Below are 16,216 nucleotides of genomic sequence, written 5' to 3' on the forward strand. Positions count from 1 at the left end.
CTGATGGACGCGCGGTGCGGCAGCTCCGCGCCCCCAGACTCTCGAAAATGGGGAGCAACTCCTGGGGGGTCCCCCACCTCCCGAACCGCAGTCTCCCCGGTTCCCACAGAAGTTGCTTTCCTGGGAGATTCGCTGTGTGTTACAAGTGCCTCGTGCTGCTTGCACACCGGCGTGGGGACGCCGGGCTCCGATAATCGCGGACACGCGGCTTCCTACACGAGCGTCTGGCTGGGCGTTGGAACCTCGCGGAGGGCGGGGCACGTCTTCACGGCGCGCGGGGCCTGGCACCCTGAGCCCCCACTGCCCTCGCCAATGCCAGAAGCGCCCTCTGGTTCCTGTGATGCCCGAGTTGTGCAGTGCCCCCAGGGGCCTTGTGCTTCTGCCGAGGACCCTGGGTGGGCGCCTTCCCTGCACTGGAGTGGGGCTGCCCCTCCTGCTGGGGCCCAGAAGGGGGCGTTAGGGGCCCAGGCTGCTGTCATTCACCCGGTCTTCCGCGTGGGAAGCCTGGGAGCCCGCAGCACACGGAGGCCCAGGAGCTGAGCCACGTGGAAGGGGAACGTGGAATCACGGCCGTTCCTGGATCCAGCTGTGCCTGAAGGGGAATCTATCCCTGCCCTTAGAGCTACATGAGCCAGAGATGCAGCCAAAGGGCATCTCCGGGCAGGAGCCGGGACTGTGATGAAAATTCTAACAAAATAGAGACTTTTAGGATCTGCACACGAACATCCTGTTGCACAAAGGCCCCCTCCCCCTTCACACCCCCACATTTCAAACACAGCGACCTGCTGACCCTGAAAACGCCGCTTGGCTTTGGTGGAGTGACTTGCAGCCACGCTCCCCACCCCCAACATCAGTGACTCTTCATGCTGGTTTGCACGAAACCCGAACAACTCGATCCCAGGGCTGGAGTCACCCGGGACTGCTCAATTGCTTTTGAAGCCATAAGGGACACCCCCGTCCTCCCAGAATCCATGCTTCGTCAGCCACCCCCCCACCCAGAGCCTGGGTGTGGACACTCCCGTGCAGACAGCATGAGCAGCGGACGGGAGGCCCGTGGTGGCCGCCCTGCGGCGAAAGCCCCTTGGCCACATTAACGTGGGCCCTGGGCCCGGGCGGCCGTCGCCGGCGTGTGCCACGGAGCCGGGAGGAAGGCGGCAGCGGGGAGGGGGCCTGCAGGGTGCCGCCGTCGCTGTCGCTGTTTGCACAGGATTTGCCTTTGTTTGTCGGGAAGATGACTCTAAGTCCCAACGCTCAGCGGCACCTCTGCGGTGGCAAAAAGTAAACTCATCTTTCTGGAAAATCGGCTGTATCAGTTTAACCTCTCAGCACGGTCTGGGCAGCCTCTGGGCAGATGGCGGCACCCCCGGTCCAGAGAGGAGGAAATTAGGGACTTCTAGGGGGGTCACTCGCGCCAGGCGCCCCTGCTGGGGTGGACCTGACAGGAAGTGTGGAAGCAGATGCATTCTGAGTGTTCATTCATTCATTCACTCATTCGTGCTTTCATTCATTCGTTCGTTCATTCATTCATTCATTCATTTACTCATCCGTGCTTTCATTCATTTGTTCGTTCATTCATTCATTCACTCGTTTGTGCATTCATTCATTCATTCGTTTACTCATTCGTGCTTTCATTCATTTGTTCATTCATTTGTTCATTCATTCATTTGTTCATTCATTTGTTCATTCATTCATTTGTTCATTCATTCATGCTCGGACAGCTACACCTGTATCTACGTTAACACCCACAGCTGTAGCCACACCACGACTGCGCCCGCACCTCCATTCCGTACCGTTGCCTGTGCCTGCGCCAGCCCCCGAGTCAGGGTCTGGTCTGTGCCAGCACCCGGGCCCACCCCGTGTCCACAGCCGCACGCGCGGCCCACATCTCGCCCAAGTCCACGGCCGCACCCACACCTCTCCCCGCCTTTGGCTGTGAGCGCCCGTGTGCCAGGCACTGGGGCGCCCGCCGGCACGTGGGAGAGGTGCTCGACACCGCCCTCCCCCTCTAAGCAGCTGCCCCCATCTCGCCCGGGCAGGAGGCGTGGTCATGACCTTGGGCCACCGTCCCAGCCCCCCAGGACGACCCACGGGGCCCACAGATGCGAACGAGCCCCAGTGAAAAGCCAAAATGCAGAAAAACATCGGTGGGTTATCCTTCTGTTGCTGCGTGTGTGTGTGTGTGTGTGTGTGTGTGTGAGAGAGAGAGAGACAGAGAGAGAAGAACATGCAATAAATAGTGCATGATCCCCTCGGCCAGCCTGTCAGCATTGCAAAATAACGAAGGACACGCAGGCTGGACGGGACGGAGGCCCAGGAAGGGCCGGGTCCCTGTGGTGCCCCCTGCCCCCCCACCCCCCGAGGGAACCCTGTCCCCGGGCACAACTCTCGCGGAGCGTTTGCCCAGGGACTCCCTCTGGAAACACGTGTGTCCATGTCCCCGTGCACCTCAGAAAGGGGCTCCGACGGTTCCCCTCTCCCCGCAGTTGGGAACCAGGCCCCAAAGCCGCCGCCGTGTGGGACCCTCTTCCCGTTTCTGGGGGCTGCACGGGGTTCCCGGACCCCGAGCGGCACGTGGGTCCCCAACCTGCCCCGGGCGAGCTCGGTGCTCTTCCCCGGCGTCTGCCGGGCAATCACGCCGTCCGGGCGTCCCCAGCCGCCTGTGGCCAGGAGGGAGTCCCCCCAGGACCGGGTGGATCTAAGGGACACGTGGACTCTCACCACAGATGCATGGGGGGTGGGGGCCAGGTGGGGGTGGGGGCAAGGTGGGGCTGGGCCCCAGTCCTGGGCTCCGACGGGGCAGTGTGAAGGCAGGGCCCACTGGGGGCTCTGGGCCGGGTCTCTGCAGGAGCATTGTGGGAACCGGACGTCCTCCTGGGCCGCCCACCGGGGGCCCCCAGCCTGGCCCCAGCCGGCCCGGCGTGAGTAGCTTCCCTCCCCTGAACCAGCCCGGAGCCACGGCCTCCCCCTCGCGGTGGTGGGTTCCAGCAGGTGCGAGACCACACCCGGGCGGATTGGGGGACCGGGTCTGAATTTAGACTCATCCACTTCGTGGCCATGGGGCCTGGACGGCGGGCCACCTGTACGATAAGTGTGATTACATCAACCATAAAGGGTGACTGGAACGCCCACCCAAGGCCTTCAGTAAAACAGAGCCACAGAAGGTGATGGTGATGAGGGTGCTGAGCACGTGGGGTGGAGGGTGGAGGGGGAGGGGTGAAAGGGGGAGGGAGGGGAGGGGGTGAGAGGAGAAGGAGGGGGAGGGGGTGAGAGGAGAGGGAGGGGGGAGGGGGGAGAGGAGGGGGAGGGAGGGGGAGGGGTGAGAGGGGAGGGAGGGGGAGGGGGGAGAGGAGAGGGAGGGGAGGGGGGGTGAGAGGAGGGGAGGGGGAGGGGTGAGAGGGGAGGGAGGGGGAGAAGGGGCAAGGTGGGATGGGGAGGAGGAGAAGGATAACCTGGTGGCGTGGTCTGCTCTCACTCGGACGCCAACGGCCAAGCCCAGGACGGAGACGTCCACCTGTGGCCTCGTTAGAGCCGTGTCCTTAATGAGCCGAGGGAGAGCCAGCCCTGACAGAAACGCCGAGGTGCCCGGCGACCCAGCGGTCCCCAGACAGAGACTGCGGCTGCGTCACGTGTCGGAGGTGGAAGAGCCAGAGGACACCCTTTGGCTTCCCGGATAATTACCCGAATTCGGGGCTCTCCGCTTTCAGGCGTTCTGTTCCAGGAGGGAGCAGGTGCCAGAGCCAGCCCTGTCACCGCCAGGCTGACGATCGTCCCTCCGCGGGGCCGGGGCGAGGACGGGGCGAGGCACCCCGGGAGGCCGGCGCGGACACACGGCGAGGCGGCCTGTCCCTGCTGTCCCAGCGGGTCCCCTGCAGCACGGCTGTCACAGTTCCCCTTGTTCCCTGTGCTCGTGGCTGTGTGTTCATGACGTGATACCCACCCCCGGCACAGACCGACCTTTCCCGCGTGGCGGTGACCCCCACGACGCGCACAGCCCCGGAAGGGGGGCCCACAGAGGGGGCCCACGGAGGCCCTGGCCGTTCCCTCTAGGGCCCGAGTCAGAGCCCCGGCTCTGCAGCGCTCAGGTCCCGTGACCCTCCGCACTCGGGACCTGTGATAGCCACCCCCACTCCGCGCACCCTGCGGGGTGACTGTGATCATCGGGGCGCGGGGGGGGCAGTGGTTGGGGGGCTGTGCGGGTTCAGGAAAGCAGGGAGCAAGAGCGCTGCACTGAGGGGCCGGGATCGCGGGGGCTAAACGCTCCAAACAAAGCACAGTGGTCGGCGTGAGTGTCTCCGGGGCCTGCTCGCTCCACTCCAGGCCTGCTCGGTCACGGTCAAGGTCAAGGTCACGGTTGACCTTGGTCATGGGGGCAGGGCTGCAGGTCCCTGTGCTCCCAAAGTCTCCCAGACACCCCCAGGCTGCCGTCCGGGATGCGGGGTCCCCGTGAGGTGCACGGGGGAGACCTAGGTGGCGAGACCCGAGTCGCACACACACGTGGGGACGCTGGGGACGAAGAAGAAAGCCACATTGTATGGGAACGAAATCGGGGGAAGGCCTGGGCGGGCCACGTTCATGGAAATCCGTGCTGCGTCTGCTTACGCCCACGGGAAGAAGTCCTAGCCCCTCTCCCCGGGACCCTGACACCTGGTGGCCCGTGCGTGGCCGGCGTCTCACAGGTGGCATGGGCAGGACTTGGATACTCTGGGGCTCCAAGGACCGAGTGAATGATGGTCCCTGTCAGTGTCTTTGGGGCGCGCAGGGAGCACCGGGTCGCAGGGCGGGCCCAGCGCCCGAGAGTCCCTCCCACACCCACGGCCTTGCCCCCCCCGCCCCCCCCCACCTTTGGCGTCCCCGACGCGGGTGTCAGGCTGCTCTGTCCCGTCGGGGAGCTCACCACTCACAGTCCCTTCGGGGACCATGAGCGAGAAGTCAGATCTGATTACAGACGGGAAACCCGGGGGACCTCCTGCTCAAGCGGGCGGTCCGCAGGCTGTCCGGATCCGGGGGCCGCGGGGCCCTGCCGCCACCTCCTCTCACCTCTGCTGGAAGACGCGTGGGTCCGAGGGGGGAGGCAAGGGGGGTCATGGGGGAGCAAGTCTGGGGGCAAGTCCGACGACGGTTTGCACCACGGGGGACACTGCACGTGCCCCGACCCCCTTCCCGAGTGCCCCCATCGGGTCAGGAGCAGTGACGGGGCCTCAGTCCCCTCCGGATGCCTCGAGACTTCATCCCCGCCAACGTGAGTGTCTCGTTGGGGGAGGGGCTCATTGTCTCACCTCCGCTCTGTCGACTTCCAGGGGCCATTGTCCATGACTCCCCGACGGAGAGAACCCCTGGATGGAGTCTCCCTGCACCCACCCCGCAGTGTGACGGACGGGCCCACCGGGGGCGGGGGGGGGCGGGGAAGCTGGACGTGAGGCTGCATCCGGGGCAACCCGGGCCACGAACAGAGGCCGGAGTCTGGAAGGGGCCGGATCAAGGGGCCCGGTTCCCATTTCTCTGGGGCTGTTCACGGAGGAGGCTTAGGGAGCTGCCTTCGATGACTAGTTCCTCTTTCGCCACCAAGCAAGTGTTCAAGGTCAAGTCGAACCCAGATGCCGACTCTTGAAAAATGCCTCTGGCTTCCGAACTGGAACCCACGGAGTCCCAGCAGCGTCCCAAGGTCGCCCTGTCGCAGGGAAGAAGAAAGAGAGAGAGGGAGGGACACAAATTCTGGAAAGGATTGAGCGCCAGGAAGCCCCCATTCCGTGCCGGGCCAGGTGGAGCCGCAGAGGACGCGGGCCCTGATTTATCATTTGCGCGGCGCGCTGGAAGTTGTCTGAAGAGCAGACAGCACGGGAGACAGTAAATCAAGCAAAGCCGCCCTCTAAATTTGCATTAAATCTTACCTGGGTTTCAATATTTAATACAGCCTCATGAATCGCAAGTTCACGACCCACAACAGAGGATGAGGAAAGGCTTTGGGAACGTGTTGGTTTATTATTATCGGTGTTAATTATTGCACGGCAACCTTCCCTTAGATAAAGCGTGGGGTCGGCGGCACTTTATTTGATTCTATTTAAACACGAAGCAACATCGGAGGTCCCTGAGCACTCGATATGGCGCGGGGGGGTTGGTCCAGCGTGCCGAGGGTCACTTTAATTTCTGTTACCAGAAGGGCTGAATCAGATCCCTAAAGACTCAAGTAAGTACACGTGCTCCTTCCGTTTTGATTTATTCTGTGGTTTCACAGAAAATCGGCTAGAAGGCCGGTGATACAGTGGCGTCAGAGGCAGGTTTGCACGGGACAGGGCTCAAAGGCCAGGATGGGAAACGGCTTACGTCCCGGCTACCCGACATCCCACGTCACGGCCTCGGCACCCCTGGCCGAAAAGGGGCACGTTTTCAGCCGGCCCAGTGCCTGTCGTGCTGCTGGTTCTCGAGCTCCCAAAATGCGTGTGGATGGGGCTCGACCTCGGACACCATCTTGGTGGCAGAGGGGTGGGCAGTCTTCGAGGCCGTGTTCCAACGAGCCCTCCAAGGAACACAGTCGGGGAATGAGGATTCAGCCCCTCCCTCGGGCTGGACCCCGGCGGTAGCTGGTGTGGTTAGCCGGGGCCAGGCAGAGCGGAGGTGGGGGGGGCAGGTGGCTGGGTCGGTTGGGGGGAAGCCAGAGGGCGGCAGGTTCAGGGCGAGCAGGAGCTCAGGGAGCAGCAGCAGCAGCGGTCTCCTCCCTGCTCCCCGCTCCCAGCTCCCCACACCCCACACCCGCGGAGCTCGCGGCAGCCTCTGTTCAGGACCGGGGACAGCTCCCAGGAGCCGCTGGCGGGACGGAGGGCCCCTTCTCTCCGCCTCCACAGGAGGGTAAGGTGCAGAGGCAGGGGGTCACCGCCTCCACCCAGCCCACTCTGGGCTCTGGATCCCTGACGCAGGGAAAAGGGGGTGCCTGTTCCCTCTCGACACGCTTTTCGGGAGCCTGCAAACGGGCCCCGGCCCTCTGGCCAGCCCAGGGCCACACGGGCTGCCCGGGCCTGCGGGGCCGGTGCGGGTCGGCTCCCCTCCCTAAGTCTCTGCTTCCTCCTGGAAGGAGCTTCCGGCTCCAGGAGACCAGGACTCAGCCAGCACGCCCCCCTCGCGAGCAGTGTGGCTTGGAGACAAAAGTAAAATAATGATAAAATTGCACAGTTCAAACAATTTCCAGTTTCAAATGTATCACCCCTCTGAACGCTGGGGTTGTGCAAAGTGGTGGCAATTCTCAGGAAGGATCCAGCACAGCAGACGTGTGACTGACCCCCCCCCCCCGCCCACCCCCCTCCCCCTCCCCCTCACAGGCCGGGTGTGAGCAGCTTCCCAAGCGCGCCGGGGCCATCGTGACAAAGCCACAATGTCCGTCCCCATCTTTGGGGACTGCACCACAGACAAACGCTGGTGTGAATTTATTTCCCTGTCACCACTGAGCTTGCATGGGGCTAACGTGACGTCCCAGCGTGGTGTCCAGGCACGGGTGCTGCCACCTCAGGAAGCCCGACGCCCCTCCGTGTCCCCTCGGAGGACGCGTGTGGCTCCTCCCCCTAAAATATGCAAATGTGCCACAGACTCAGTGTGCAGTGCACAGCCTGGGTCTCTCTGGGTTGATTGCTCAGAATGAGGATTTTCTGACAGTTTGAGCACAAGAAACAATGAGACAGAGAGAGAGAGAGAGAAAGAGAGGGAGAGAGGGAGAGGGAGGGAGAGGAGTTTAGGGGGGTGTGTGGGCAGCAAAGACCATCACATCTCTCTCCTTTAAAAGAGACACCACAGCTGACAGGCCCATCCTTTTATTTCCGCATTAGGGTCCCCAGAGCGTTCTTACTCAGGCAGCGATCTTTTAGAAAAGATACTGTTTTCAGCAAAACACACAAACACCTCACTCACGGGGGGGATGTCTGCCCGGCGACTTCGTGGATGAAGGGCGACCTGCCGCGACCTGCCAGGCCCTAGGGAAGGGAGAACAGACTAAACCCGGAGCCGGCAGAGGGAAGGAAGCGATCAACGTGCGACGAGAGAGGATGGACGCAGACGGCGGAAAGACGGATACAACCGACAAGCCCTCCTCCTCCAGCAGGATGCCCTCAGCAGGCAAAGGCCAGCCCAGGGCACGGGCTGCCTTCGATGAGGGTTTCTTCTCTCATTTCATGTAAAGGACGACTGAAAAAAAAACAAAACCAGCACTTATAAAACTGTGTTGACGGGCACAGAGTTTAAAGTGTCGTTTGCATAGTAATGATGGCCCCCCCGCCCCCCAGCAGGGGAGGAGAGTGAAGCTACAGGAGCGAAGTCTCTGAGAAGCATCCGGTAACTTGGTATCCACCGCCCCCCCCCCCCACCCACACCACCGCACCAGGTTGTTGGAAGCTAAGGGGCCAATTATACTCCCTGGGACGCCACTCAGGAAAGAACTGAGCGGTGCAGCAGGAGACGCCAGAAAGAAGCTCGAACCCCACCAGAGGAGGAAGGAGACACGAGACACAGAACACAAGGACACGGCAGAGGTGGGTGCCCCCTCACTGGGGATCAGGCTGCAGTTAAAGCGATTAAACGCTCCACTCCAAATTGAAAGATGCGATCCGTCCAGAACGTGGTCCATCCACGCTGCCGACCAGGGCCCCGTCCGGTTCAGGGGCCTGGAAAGACGAGAAGCGAAGGGGCGCGGCCCCGACACGCAGACGGTGCGCGGGAGAGGCCAGGGCCGGCCACGCCGGCGTCAGACGGAATTCATGGAGTGCGGACGACGGTGACGGCGACGCAGACGCCTGCTGTGTGAGGCGGGCAGAAGCGGTGCGCCCAAGGGGACGCGGCGATCGTCCCCCCCGCCGCGGAGCCCCCAGGACCGGCGTGGATCCACGGAACGCTCCACCCCGAGGAAGGGGGCGCCCGCCGTCTTCAAGCTCGCGTGGAGGCCTTCCTCCCGACACAGGCGTGGTGCCCGGGAAGCAATGGTTAATACGTCCTGAAGGATTAAAGTCACGCAACGTGGGCGCTCCGGCTACCATGGAGCCAACGAACACTGATAACAGAAGAAACTCGGGGAACGCCGCAAGTACTTGGAAGCTAAATCACAGACTTCTACATTGTAGCCAGTGGGTCGAAGACGAAATTATGAGAAGAATTCAATACTCCCAAGCGGACTTCAAACGCACACCAGCGTGCCACCCCGACAGCCTACAGTGGAAGAATTTCCTGGGCGTGTTTAAAAGACAAAGGCTTTCAATCGATACCCTCCCCTTCCAGTCGCGGGAACTAGAAAGAGCAGAGGGGGGGAACCCCCCCCCCGGAGCCGGCGGGAGGAAGGGCCCGGCCGGGATCAGAGGGGGGGCAGATCCCACAGAAAAGGATCCGAGGTAATGGGGGGGGAGGTTCCCCAGAACGCCCCTTCGTGGTGCGATGTCGGTGAGTGATTTAGGGCTGTTTCCAGGACGACGGTCAGGGCAGGGGGTGGGGGGGGGGGGGGGTGTGGAGCCCTGTGCCCACAGGGCCGCCTTCGCCCAGGGCCCCCCTCCACGGGGACCCCTGCAGAGAGCAGCACAGGGGGGCCCTTCCTGACTCCGCTGGGGCGCAGGCTGGGAACACAGGCCCGTGTCTGCAGGACAGACACAGGCGGCAGAGGGAGTTTTCTCTCAGCAAAATCCTCCAGGGACTTGGGACCTCGGGGATTAGCATGCGGTGCGCTCTTTCAGGGGTGGGGGTGGGGGGAGGAGGGGTTCCCGTTGGCTGCTCTGAGTCTCCGGGGACTTCTGCGCTGGTTTCGGCCCGTGGAGAGGGCGGTCATTTAAATAAAGGCACGTTTAAAAAGTTGGATAACCTACTGCAAAATCGCATCCATGGCAGGTGGCCAGTTTGTCCTTGCCTACTTATTTAAAGAGTTTCTATATTTATTTCCAGGGAGAGGAGAGGGAGGGAGGGAGCGAGGGAGAGAAGCATCGATCGGTTGCCTCTTGCACGCACCCGGACCAGAGACCGAACCCACAACCCAGGCCTGTGCCCTCGATGGGGCTCGAACCGGCGACCCTTCACCCCTCAGGCCCACCTCCAGCCCGCTGAGCCACGCCGGTCAGGGCCCTTGTGAGCTACGTTTAGTGATCCAATTGGGTGCGTGGAGAGGGTTTCCCGACTCTGTTTGAAGTTACATTCCCTTGACCAACTCTGATCAATAGGTTAAATTCATTCCCTCTCGTTAAATGCTCGCGTTCCCGGCCCGTTTTCCTGTTAGACAAACACGTCCACGAGATTCCACGGGAAGGGTCTCGGGCCTTTGTCCCGTGAACGCAGACACGTCCGCAGTTGGCCGCGCCTCGTGGACCGCGGTGTGAGTCGTCCTGAGATACGGCGTCCTTCTGTGGCCGGATCTGCCGGCGTCTGGCGCTGGCGGTCTCTGAGGCCCCACCTGGAAGTCCCCCCCTTCCAGCGAAGCCGTGTGCCACGTGACAGAGTTCTCTTTCAGGGCTCCAACCGGTCATCGCTACTGTTACCTGTTGCTTCACCTGGACTTACCTGTGTCCGCGACCAGCTTTTGAAATAGTTTTTCTTGACCCTGTGCTGGTCGGCTCCGTGGCCACTTACCAATGGGTCACGAGGGCCCCCCCGCCCACGCTGGCCTGGCCGCGGAGCCGTCCGCGTCCGGGCTCCTCCGAGTGCAGGGCCCGTCTCCGTCTCTCGGTTCCGGCGCCTTTGCCGAAACGCTGCTTTGACGGCGGTAAAACACACGTCACACCATCCTGACCGTTCAAAACCCACCGCTCGGCTGCCCCGAGGGCATCACACGGTCCTGCCACCGTCCCCTCCGTCCCCCCTCGGACCTCGGTCCGCCAGCAAGACGGTTGCCACGACGTCCCACTGCCCACGCCCTGGCTCGCAGGTGGCCACCTCCTGGCTATGTCCTCAGGGGGTCCTGCTCTCCGGGCTCCCGGGGTCTCTCTCGTTCCCACAGGGACGCTCAGTCCTGTTGGGCCGGGGCCCACGGGTGACCTGGTTCAACCTGCATCAGCCGTCGGAGGCTCTGGTTCCCAAGTAGCCGCATGGGGGGGGGGCAGGGGCTTTACCGCGTGAACTCGGGGAAGGACGCGGTTTGGCCCGTAGCTTACGCTGCACATCCAAGCGTAAACAAGCCGTGTCCGGCCAGGGTCCTGGACCAGGCGGCGGTACTCAGTGCGGCCCCCGCAAAGCCCCCGGGGACTGGAAACCGGGGAGCGTTTTTAGGGGGGGCGGGCACAAGGTACAGGGGGGTGGGGCAGACACGGACCAGCGGGCTCCGCCTGGGGAGGAGGACCGGACGGGGCACTTCTCCGCATCCAGGCCCCGCGGCCGGCTCTCCTGCAGGAGCCTGGCGCGTTCGGGGGCTGAGGTCTGCGGGGGGCCCGGAGAGGGGGGGCCCACGTGTGTGAGCTGTGGGTCTGGCGAGGGGGCGGCTGCAGGAGCTCGGACAGAGCGGCACGTCAGACGTGGACAGTTCCCTTCCTTCTGGAGGCACAGTGCCGGGGGAGGGCCGCACTCCCCTCCCCCGGAAAGTGCAGGTGGGCTTCCAGGGCCCCCCCAGGGACAAGCAGGGCTCGGGGCCTCCCCTCTGGCACGGAGTCTGGGAAGGACGGGCGCCCCCAAAACCAGGTCGAGTCGCGCGGGTGCCCGGCTCTCGGCTCTGTGTTCCTGGGGTGTCCCTGTGGGCGCACTCGAGCGTGGCCAAAATCCGACTCACCCACGATGACCCTCCCTTTGGTCTCCACGGCAGCGGAGAACGAAGGGGCGTGGCCACCCAGGCCCTTGACCACCCCCGGAGGCCGGGGGTCAGGGGAGAAAGTGCTGGACGCCTCGCAGTCCCCGCCCCCTGCCGGCAGCCAGATGCCCCGTCTCCCCTTCACAGAGAGCTCGTGGGCTGCGCCTCGGCGGCCCTTTGGGGACTGCGGCCCGAGCTCCCACATGCTGGGCTCTAGTTTCACCTGCTCCAGGTGTGGCCGTAGGGAACAGGGTGGCCTCTCACCTGCAGGCAGGTGGGCCGATCTCGCCTCGGAGTGGCCAAGGTGATGTCGTGCTTTCTACTGAGACCCCTGGATGGGGCACATGGAGCCAGGCCAGGGATGTGAGGGGTAAACCGGGGAACCCAGGAAGCCCCCCCTCCCTTTGCAAGGCCCCCGGAAATAAAGGGGGGTGCGCTGGAGACGCCGGCAAGCGAAGGGGGCGGGCGAGGGCCCCGCTGGGAGTTCCCTGCATCGGCCCTGGGGGTGGTGGGGCTGGGAGGGGCAGCTCGTGCCCAAGCAGGGTCTCCACGCCGACCCCCGTCCCCGTGTTCACAGGAAGGGGAGGGTGACACGCACACCCAGTGGCTTGCCCGCTCACACTTCACTTATACAAGCAAACTCTGACAGTGAAAACCAGGGGTGTCCCGAATGTCCTCAATAAGCAACCGATGGTCTACATTAGAATCCGCTCGAACGATACATCGTGTCGCCGTTCCGAAGCGACCGCAAAAGCCTGTCCTTCGTGGTTAGGAGACGACCCTGCGAAGGGCTGTCTAGACAAAGCAGTTGCGAGGAGGCACGGAATCCGACTCCGTGACCCGTGTGCGCCCCCGGCCAGGTTTTCACCTGCACACGGGAAACTGGCAAAAGTGGTGTTTGGGTGGGGGTGTGTGAAACTGCTCGTCAGGGCTTGGGGGATCTCTTCACTTTTTATAACTGTTCCGCATTCCCCGAATAAACACGCCCACTGAAATGAACACACGTCAGTTTCAGATTGAGAGCAGCTGCCTCGGGAACGAGAACGAATCCCCAAATGTTACTGGACAAGAGAGGCAGAGGCAGGTCCCCCGGACGGCGTGCTGCCAGGACCCAGAACCCGGGGAATGTTCCGGAGTCGTGTTGCCCACAGGCTGCCTGGGGTCTCCGGGCTCAAACACTGAAGCTGTTTTCCGGAAAGCTCTCCGTCACACCCAGGCACTCCCCCCGCCCCCCGACAAGCACCCCTGCCACGTTCAGCGCCAGCCAGCTCTGAAACAGCCTCGTCATCTCTGCCTGTGTGGCCGACCCACCTGAGGACGGCGCCCCCCGGTGGCCTGTGGAGTGGGCAGTAACGGAAGCCGCCTTCTGGGCCCAAAGGCCTCTTTCCCCAGACGGGAGGGGGCTGCCGCCTGCCGCCCCTCCCCTCATGTGCACGAGGCGCCGTTCTAGAGCCGCGCAGGTGGCGGGCGTCAGCGCCAGAGTCCGCCGCGACCTCGGGGAGCGTGTCTGGGCCGCGGCCTTCCCTGTTTCGGGGGCAGGTTCTGGCGCAGAGGAGCCCGTTACCTGGACGGAGCCCCGTTGGACTGCGCTGAACGGCGATGGAGCGGGAAGGGGCTCCGTGGGGCTGAGACCATCGCTCACGCCGGACGGGACGAGGAAGAGTTTAATTTGGCTTTATCTTCGTAGGAAAACCCCAGAGGGGGAGACATGACCGCCAGCTGGGGAGAGAGGCTCCCGGCGAGAATGAGTTTCGGAACTGGAGCCCGCACGGCCCCGAGACGGTGTGCACGCCCCCCAGATCCGGCCGTAAACCACTCGTGCGCCACGCACCGCACCGCTCTCTCCGGCGGCTCCGACTCACGGCGGGCGGAGAAGGGCGGCGGGGCCGGTCGGCGCGTGAGACGCTTGGCGATGTTTACTTGTTAAGGAGGATCGGACTGGCTTAATTCCGCTCCAATTTACGTGACATTGGGCGTGACACTTCCCTCCGTGCCGCTTCCTGGCACTCCGCACCAGACCTAATCCCCACTCAACAGATCGGAGGATTAGAGACTCCGGCGGCGGCATCTCCGGCCCACGCGTCCGGGGGGAGAGACCTGCCTGTGGAGGCCCCGTGGAGCCTTTACCAGCCACTGGCCCGCTCGGCCCCTGCCAGCCGTCTGACCCTCGGGTCCCGCGTGGGCCCTAAGCGCACCAGCCCGTGGGGCCGGCGAGGCCGGCTGCCGAGTGGGCGTGGCACCCGCCCGGGCTCCCTCTCCGGCGGGAGGGGCCGCCCTCTTTCTGGGAAGGCTCCAGTGTTTTAGGGGCCGTGGGCCACGCAGTCTGCATCTCGGCCACTTCGGGTCCGGCGCCTGGCGGCCGCGTCACCCCAGCCCCCACCTGTGCCTTCTCCTCCCTGCACCTGTGGGGGGGGGCGCAGAGGGGCCGTGTTTCGGGCCACCCACACCTTCCAAGATAGTGCCCTCCCCCTCAACATCTCAGGTGCACTGGAATCTTTTGTCTCACAAATAGATCCCAGAGGACAGGTTCCGGGCGTTAGGGTGGGGGCCTGCCATTCTCACTCTGTGTGACGGCGAGACATGGGAGGACGCAGGCCGCGAGGTCACAGCTGTGTCCTTGGCGAAAGACTTGGAATCACTTCCGGCAAACAGCGGCGGGACTTGGCCGGCAGGAGAGCCAGCGTGGCGTCTCTCGGGCCCCGTGCAGGTCCTGCGGAGGGGGAGGGGGTGCCCTGGGGCGGGCCAGAGAAGGCCTGAGCCCCGACGTCCCAGGCTCCGCGGTGGTGCTCAGGGCCGTTCCGCGCCGGCAGGACCCACGACGCATTCCCCGCCAGCCTGTGCAGCTCCCTGCCCGGCATCCTCTCCAGGGGTCCCTTGGAGCCCAGCCCCCCCGCCCCCCCCCACCCCATGCGTGCAGTGCACAGCGCTGTCCTCCGGGGTTGGAGTCGGAGAACAAGGGAAACGATGCATCTTCTGAAGCCGGGTCGGTCTGTGCTTACGGAAGCACATTCGCTACCCCAGGCCCCCAGGGGTCCCCCGGGACCAGCCGATCCTTCTGGAGCCAGGAGGCCCGGCGACGGCAGGTGGGGATGGTCCCGCGTCGTCAGGGGACCTTGCCTGCCCGCTGCCTCCCTGGGTGCTCGTTAGTTTGTTGCGTCGGAGACCAGGCCCCGCCCTGGGCAGAAACGCGCAGCTCAGCAGAAAGCAGGCTCGTTTGATTCAAGCTTAATTAACGCTGCAGCCGCGGTCTGTACTCTTCGGTTCTAGTTACCAGGTGTTGCCGCACGCGAGCAGTGCCATGCGGGATGGGCCCGGCCAGGGCGGGGGGCGCACGGGCTCCCGTTCTGAGCCTCGGAAAGTTCCGGGAGTCCGGGGTTTCTGAGAAGCAGCCACAGCACATGGAAACCGCCGTGTCAGCGAGTGGCAGCTCGCCAGGAATGGAACTCATACAAATGTGCCGTTCGTGGACAAACATGAACAGCTACAAAGCGGGACGCGGAGATATCAAAGAGGAACAGTTCCCGTCCGGCGACGGCTCCGGGCAAACCTCCCCGAGGCGGCCCCGGGAGAGCCGGCTCTCCAGCGCGGGGGTGGAGGGGGGCACTCCGCAAGGTGACTCGGGGAGGCCGGGTCCCTCTGCATGAGGCCGGTGGCCCAACCCCAGCCACGGCCTGTCTGTGAAAGTCAGGTTTTCTCAGGACAGCCGTGTGCTGGCCCACCGGCCACACTCCGAGGGGCACAGAGGGGCGGGTGGGGAGGACGGGGAAGCTGGTTCAAGCGGGGCAGGACTTGCCTGCCAGAGCTCAGCCCTCGGGGGGGAGGCGTCCACAGCCCTGAGCCGCAGCGCCCGGCCAGCTTGTCTGTCCTCGGGAGGAAGGGCGATGGGCTTCTCCCCGAAGGCCATCCCCCACACTCGTCTGCAGGGCCTGGGGCCCGGGGCCCGGTTTGGCCCACCCAGGACGCGGACCCCTCGGACTGGCAGCCAAGGACCAGCCTGCCAGATGCGCAGGCCGAGAAGCAAGCACTAGGTCCGCTCCTCGCCGTGCAGTGGGCCCTGGGGGGGCTCACGGGCCTCCCGGCGCAGAGCCCCAAATCCCCTTCGGGGCGCTCTGCGGGCACGGTCCGGCCCGACGAGCTGCGTGACCGTGGGCCGGTGGCGTGCCCTCTGCTGGTCGTGGGCGGAGTGAGGACAGGGAGGGTTAGCGCGTCAGAGACGGTGTTGAGGGGTGGTGTCTGGCACCCGCTCTGCGAGTGTTCGTGGCTTTTATTGTTCTCGGCGACCTGCGCCGTGGGGGCAAGACTCTGGCCACGACCCTGGGCTGCGGGTACCACTGGGTGCCGCCGAGCTGCCGCGCTCCGGGCAAGGTGGCCATTTCGGTTTTCTCGTTTCTCGAACGTGCCGCGCGGGTCCCACCTCGGGGCCTTCGCACATGCTGTTTGCTTGCCGCGTCCTCTCTCTCCCCGCGGTTCTGTGGGTCTGGCTTCTTCCCC

Source organism: Phyllostomus hastatus, unplaced genomic scaffold (genome assembly GCF_019186645.2).
Source record: "Phyllostomus hastatus isolate PE091 unplaced genomic scaffold, TTU_PhHast_1.1 phas_contig_17, whole genome shotgun sequence".
Taxonomy (NCBI): Eukaryota; Metazoa; Chordata; class Mammalia; order Chiroptera; family Phyllostomidae; genus Phyllostomus; species Phyllostomus hastatus.